The 7,595-nt window shown below is 46.3% G+C and overlaps 1 long non-coding RNA gene across 1 annotated transcript in view; it reads left to right on the forward strand.

The window, feature by feature from the left end:
* Window positions 1–242: 242 nt before the first annotated feature.
* LOC109304326 overlaps window positions 243–7,595 on the forward strand; it is a 25,867-nt gene continuing 18,514 nt past the window's right edge. Inside the window, exons 1-2 of the long non-coding RNA XR_002099359.1 lie at window positions 243–254; window positions 2,168–2,175. This is a non-coding gene — a long non-coding RNA (uncharacterized LOC109304326). The remainder of the gene's footprint in view (window positions 255–2,167; window positions 2,176–7,595) is intronic.

Here is a 7,595-nt window from a genome sequence, read left to right on the forward strand (position 1 = left end):
AATGAACTGTAGACTCTCTCCCTCTCCACACATATCAGCCCTGGATGCTGTGAAACTCTGGGGTAGAAGGATTGCTGGTGCAGTGATCTCTCTGCCCTAGGGGTGAAACCCATGAATGACGCGTGCCCCTGAATGCTGTGGGGGCATGGCGACCGGCCGCAGGTGATGGTGGTGGTATCGGTGGTGGGGTCGTGGGAGTGGTGAGTGGGGAGCTTCTGCAGGTGGCCACAGCAGTGCCGGCAGCAGGTGGTGGGGTGGTGAGCACCAGCCAGCAGTCCACGACCACCCGCAGACATTGCTGGTAGCGCTGGCAGCGGTGATCGGTGACTGCCTGCAGACACTACTGGCGGTGTTGGCGGCAAGCGGGGGGTGGCAAGCGGTGACAGCCCTGCAGGCACCACTGGCAGTGGCCAATCTCAGGGGGTGCACGTGCACACGCATGCACCCGCTATGCATAGTCAATGAAGCCCCTAGGCTCTGGGGATCATGGCTGCCACAATCCCTACAGCTCAGGGGTGCAGGAAGCCCCTAGGGTCAGAGGATTGTCATTGGGGCCTTCCTCCCACCCCCATGGTGTGGGAAGCCCCCAGGGCTGGAGGATCATAATCCTCTGACAACAGGGGTTTCCTGCACTCCCAGGGTGGGGGAATCACCCTGCAGTAATCCTTTGGCCTCTTCCTACTCCCCCCACCTAGGCAGTCTCCAGGGTCTGGGGGTTTCATGCACCTCTGAGCTCTAGGAATTGTGACAGCCATGATCCTCAGGGCATGGTGCACCCCTGCAGTTAAGAGCCCTGTTAGCTGACGGTGCTCCCAACGAAGGTGAGACCATGCTACACATGCAAATTAAAGTTCAATAGCAATCAACTATAAAATTAGTACACATTTTCAAGGTCTAATTATAAGCTGGTCAGAGCTATTTATTGTGTGATAACTACTTTGCATGTGTGGCTGGTCTCCAGGTGATTGTGCAATTAGGTAATTGCACAATACCTATAACTAGGGATCTCTGGAATTTGCACTGGAAGTACACAGCGTGGTGGTCCCTTCAATCTTGGAGTTTCCTCCACACCCCCCCACCCCCCACAACTCTGATTGGTAGAGAGGCCCCATTGCTCACCACCTGTGCCTGATGGCTGGGAGGTGAAAACTGCAGCTGTGGTTTCAGGCACAGGTGGCAAGCATGGGCAGCAAATGGCAAGCAACAGGGCCCCTCCGCCATTCAGTGGCGGGCAGGGTGGATTTGATTTAAAGCAAATTGGTTTAAATCATGATTTAAATTTAATTTAATCATTGTTTTCTACAAAAAGTGCAGTTTTGTTGTTTGATATTACCTTTGGTCAAGGCTATGGAAATAGACTTCAGGATAGTTAGCATATGCTCTGCATTTCTCTTAGGCCAATGTTGAGAACTTTGGCTATGACAAGTCCATCTATTTTGTCATGATTTTGTTTACAAATTGTCATCAGATTAGGTCAGTTCTCAATATATTGCTCAAAACTGTCCACTATTGAGTACCATCACACGTCTTGTGGGAGACTTAGTTTGGTTTCTCCTTCTTTCTTCAGAGCAGCTCCTGCAAAGTGGTTGAAAATTCTGCTCAAAATTCTGTTCTGAGGTGCAGTGTGTAGTGGAAAGTAGGCCGACTGAAAGCATCTGACAGAAGTTAAACAACAGACAGAAGTTTCCAAATGGCAGAACCTGGTTCATGTGGGGAACTTTAATTACCAGGACATCTGCTGGGAGGGAAACACAGCAGTGCACAGACAGCCCAGCAAGTTCTTAGAGTGTGTTGGGGATAACTTTTTAGTATGGATGGTAGAAAGGTCAAGTAGCAGGGAAGTTCTTCTTGGCTTGCTGTACGGAAACAGGGAAGAATTGGTTAAGAATGTGGAGGTGGACAGTACCTTGGGTGTCAGTGTCCATGAAAGAAGAGTTCAATATCTTATGGGGAGGAAGGAAAGGGGAGCAGTAGAATAAAGACACAGACTTCAGAAAAGCATACTTTAACAAACTCAGGGAGCTGGTCAGTAGGATTCCTTGGGTGGTAAATCTGAGGGGAGGAGGAGTCCAGGAGACCCGGTTGTATTTTAAGGAAGCCATATTAAGAGTGCAGAAGCAAGCTATCCCCATGTGACAAAAGAATGGGAAGTGTAAGAGGAAACCAGCCTGGCTAGTCTCTTCAAGGAGTTTAAACTAAAAAAGGAATCCTGCAAAAAGTGCAATCTTGGTCATATTACAAGGATAGAGTATACGAATATCATGTGGGCATGCAAATTAGTAAGGCCAAGGGACAATTTAAGATGCAGCTGGCAAGGGATGTAAAAGGCAGTAAAAAGGGTTTTTTTAGGGATGTCAAAAGTAAGAGGAAGACAAGAGCTTCCATAGGTCCTTTACAGAGTGCGGAAGGCAGTCTGGTCCACAGACAAGGCTGAAGTATATAATGACTTTTTTCCTTTAGGCTTCACAAATAGCAGCAGCTACTAGATGACAAACGCAGTCCACAGCAAAGATAGGGCAAACAAGAAACAGCCTAAAGTAGTGGAGGAGCAAGTTAGTGATTACTTAGAGAAGCTAGATGGTTTCAAGTTAGCAGGGCCAGATGGGATACAAGCTATGGTACTGAAAGATTTGCCTGAAGCAATTTCAGAGCCACTGGCTCTCCTCTTTGAGAGCTTGTGGAGGTCAGGTGAGGTCCTGGATGATTGGAAAAGGGTAAATATAGTGCCCATCTTTTAGAAAGAGAAGGAGGATTTGGGCAATTACAGAACAGTCACTCACCTCAACACCTAGAAAGATTATGGTGCAGGTCCTCAAGGAATCCATTGTGAAGGACCCAGAGGAGAACAAGGTGATCATCCAGTATGTGTTCATCTAGAATACATCATGCTTGACCGTGAGAGAGAGAGATGTGGCCCTCAACAGGTCACCAAAACTCATTAACTAGCCCTCCAGCTGAAATAACTGCCCACTCCTGGTCTAAATGAAGGTACTGTGTGGTGGACAGAAAACTGGTTGGATCATCATGACCAGTGAGTGGACATCAGTGGCTCAATAGCTGGGAGGAGATACAAAGTGGGGTTTCTCTGGGGTCTGTCTTGGGTCTGGTATTAACATCGTCATTTAATTTGGAGGAATGGACTGAATGTACACTTAGCAAATTGGTGGATGACACCAATTTAGGTGGTTTTTCAGACACTCTGGAGGTAAGGCTAGGATCCAGAATGACCTTGGTAGACTGGACAAATGGTCCACAATCAAACCGATGAAATTCAGTAAGGATAAGTGCAAAGTCCTGCACTTAGGACAGAATAATTGCATGCACAAATACAGACTGGGAAGGACTGGCTAGGCTGCAGTACTGCTGAGAAGGACCAGTAGCTAAATATGAGCCAGAAGTGTGCTCTTGTTGAGTTGGGGTGGGTGGGGGGAAAGCCAGCAGCATCCTATATTGTATTAACAGGAGTATATTCACTTGCAAATGAAGGGAAGCCTTCCTTTCACTGTTTGGCAATGGTGAAGCCTCATTTAGAGTATGGTGTTGAGCTTTGGGCTTCATGCTTCAATCATGGGAAAGATTGGAAAGAGTCCAAAAAAGAGCAACTGACTTCTCAGGACAGGCTGAAGAGCTAGGGTTATTTAGTCTGGAGAAGAAGAGACAGGGGGTGATAACAGTCCTCAAATACTTAAAGGGTTATTAGAGAAAGGACAGAGATGGGCTTTCCTCTGTGTCTGTAGGGGGCAGCAGTAGAGGTAATTTAGGTTGGAGATTAGGAGGAACGTTCTGACTATGATATTGGTCAAGGAGTGGAACAGGCTACCTAGAGAAGTTGTGGACTCTCAATCCTTGGAAATTTTCAAAAGCAGGTTAGACAGACACTTGGTGGGGATGGTTTAGTCAGGGATGATCCTGCCTTGAGTAGGGGGATGAACTAAGTGGCCTCACAAGGTCCCCTCCACTCCAACTTTCCTGTGATCTTATGAACCAACTGGAGAAGGAGGATTTATGTTTCTTTATGACTTCATTTAATGTTTGTGTCCTGTTGGTGAGAAAATAGGCAAATAAAAATTCACGAATCATTAGGGGTGTGCGAAGTGGGCCCTATTCGATGTGGACTCAGACTAAGCTTGAATCCGGGACAGTGATTCAATTAATTGATTCAGATCACTGTCCCTGATTTGATTCGGCCGAATCTGAAGATTCAATGCTGATTGGGAGAATCAGCGATTCAGGCATAGACACAGCTTTAAAAGTATTTTCTGCATCCCTTTAGGTACCAGGCATGGCTCGTGAATGCTGTGATGCTGGGACAGATGGGGTGTCCCACAGGAGTGCGGGGGGGGGGCCTTCCACGTGCTCGGCAGTGAACCTGAAAGTGGATCAGAAGTACTTCTGGGGCTGCTGGGGAGCATATGGGGGGGGGGCCTGTACCGTCCCCCGGCTCAGCGATTGGCCATAGGGGGACCCCGGGTGCCCCCACAGACCCAGGGGACACCGGTCATTGAGCCGGGGGTGGGGGCCGGATTTGGATTCAGAGATTCAGCCACCAAGTCAGACCGAATCTCTGCCGAATCAAATCAGGGACTGAAGCTTCGCACAGCCCTACAAATCATCTCTCAGAATCACAAGAGAAAAAAAACTTGATCTCTTGAATAATTTTACATGTAAATGTGTGTGCCTAACAAGATTTTTCACAGCTTGTTTCTTGATTGTTAGACTTAGAAAAATATAATGCATTTTCTGGATCAAAAGGACTTGCCTCCAATTTTAAAACAAAGAAAAAAGCATAAATGCATCTTAATGACTGAAACCTGTGCTGTTTGTGGAAAAAGTACCACTAGAAACTCATCTGCAGTCCAATCTGAAAAAAACAGGCATCCTAATTCTATTGATGGCTAAAAGTTGCTGTTCTGTGTCTGCTTAAGAACTTGCCAGATTCGTAAAAACTGGGTCAAAAAGGCTTTCCTTTTTTAAAAATTGGTTTTGTTACAGGAACAGGGAGGGGGAGGACCTAAGAACTCTGGAAGAGAAAATATTTAAAATTAAATTACATACATTTTAAAGACATTAACTAGTCCATTTTTAAAGGCTGTTTATTCCTGTAAAACACATTTTAAAAAATGTTTATTTTAAATATAACTTTTTTCTCTGTGTATGTGCTATTGCCCTCTACTGGACACATTCAGAATTCAACATGTGCAATTTCTCTACTCTTTCAGATTCTGGAACTGCTGTTTTCTTTTACTCAGAAAAAGTATCTTTGTCTTTGTCATTTGGAGTTTTTAAGATTTTCCCTTATAGTTTGTTGAATTGTAGGCAGGTTTGTCTTTTTACTTCATGTATTTGGCCATGAGATGCTAGTTTTATGCCCTCAACATATAACAAAAAACATTTTGGGAACATAAACTGTCAGTAAAACACTGCTGTGCTGGATACCTATTTCCCTGGGGGTGGGAAGGAAATGGACTTTGTGCTGGTAAAACTGCTAATTTTCTGAGCATTTATTTATACTTAGTGGGCATAGAAAACCCTCCTACAGCAAGACAAAAACCCAAATGTTTTATAGCCTGAGAGCACTGTAAAAATGGCACCAGCAGCGCATATATTTAATTAACGGGCAGTGTAGAAACATGTAGTAGTAGTAGTAGTAATAGTAATTCAATGCTATGAGGTCATTGCCAAAAAGTCTTCGGAACAGAATGTGCAAATAAAATATAAATAGCTGTCCAGCTAATTGGCTAATTTGCAATAAATTGCAAATTTTAAGGCCTGATCATATTCCCACTGCAGCCAGTGACAAAATCCGTATTTACTTGAACGGGAGTAGGCTCAGGAGCTCTTCCTAAAGACTTTATGTGGTTTGAAGCTAAGTAGAAACTGGGTTTGATTCACTTCTGCTGGTGCAGGGATTTGGGGTTACACTGCATCGTTCTTATGTGAATAGGGACTGCTGCGCCTTGTGGAAGGCACTCCTCTTGAGGATAACAAGCAGTGTTTGTAACAACATTCTCCTCTTGGAGCTTTACCAGGGGAGGCAACTTTAATTTGGAAAAGAGCTTAATTGAGAATATTGATATGTGGGGCTGGTGATTCAGACCTCCCCCTCTCCATTCCTCCCCACCCCACCCAAGCTGGTCTGCTCAACTCTATGGAGCTTTCTGTGTCTATTTGCTTTCAAAGTGTATGGGCCAGAAAGGGAGTATGAACATGATAGATCTCTTGTGCCTGAACTCTTTGCTGCAGAAGCTGTGCACTTGCTGAGTTACCCTGCAGCTGAACCTAACCCTTGACTCATGATTTTGTTGAAGTAATTATTAAAATTTATTGCCTGTGAAGTACAGGTCTTGATATGGTGCCCCACGGGAAATTATTAGGCAAGCTGAAAAGATGGGGATTAGTGGAAGAATTGCGAGGTGGGTAAGGAACTGAAGAAAGGGGGAATGGCAGTGGTCAGTGCTGAGATGAAAAGTATCCAGCTGGAGGTCAGTTACAAATGTGGTTCCTCAAGGAACTGTATCGGGACTAATTGTGTTTAATATTTGCATTAATGACCTTGACACCAAAATGTAGGAGGAAGTTGATAACATGTGCTGATGACCCAAAGTTCGGAGTCATTGTCAATAACAGAGGATGACTGGGATATCATAGAGAAAGAAATATATGACCTTGATGACAGAAGTAGCTGAAATGGGATGAAATGCAATAGGACACAATGGAAGGCCATACACCTAAAGTTAGACAAGAAAATCTCTGCAAGGAGTTGGAAGCCCTTCAGTAGAAAACTACTGGGGATAAGTCAGACTTTTGTATACTACTTGATTGCACAGATACTATAACCTGCCAATGTGATATTGCCTTCAAAAAGGAGACTGTGATCTCCTGAGTCAAGGTATGTCCAGTAGAGATAAAGAGGTATAAATTAGGGCTGTGCAAAGCTTCAGTAGCCAATTCAATTTGGAGAAGATTCAGCCTGATTCGGAGGCTGAATCTTTGAATCTGAATCGAATCAGAAGCCTCTGAATTGATTCGGAAAAGATTTGGTGCCGCTTTGGAGATTCGGCCACAGACTAAACAGGTAGCAGTCTTCACCACGCTGGACACAGCTGCCTCCAGTTGGAAAGTCTGTTGTGGTGGGTGGAGGGAAGGGGTGTGGAGGGGGGTGCAGATCAATGCCCCCACATCAAGGGAGGGATTGGGGCTGGGACAAGCTGCCCAACCAGGGTAGGGGGGTGTGGGACTTGGAGAGGGGGGCAGGCGGGCATGGCAGCACTGGGAGCAGTGTCAGGTGTGGCTTACTCCGGGTGGAAAGAGGCAAGCGGCAGCATGGCATAGCCTGCCGCTTGCCCAGCCGAGGTAGGGGGGTGCAGGATGCAGGTGCTGCTGCTGCTTGCCCAGCGGAGTGGTGAAGCATGGGATATGGGTGCAGCAGTGCTAGGAGCAGGCTATGCCCTGCTGCCACTTGCACAGTCGGGGTGGGAGGCGGGGCGCAATGCAGGCGCAGCTCACTCCGGCCATAAGGGGACAAGCAGCAGCAGGGCATAGCCCCGCTCCGAGTGCTGCTGCGCCTGCATCCTGCACCCCCCCCCCCCCCCGGG

This window comes from Gavialis gangeticus, unplaced genomic scaffold, assembly GCF_001723915.1.
Source record: "Gavialis gangeticus isolate Ggan-Ray unplaced genomic scaffold, GavGan_comp1, whole genome shotgun sequence".
Taxonomy (NCBI): Eukaryota; Metazoa; Chordata; order Crocodylia; family Gavialidae; genus Gavialis; species Gavialis gangeticus.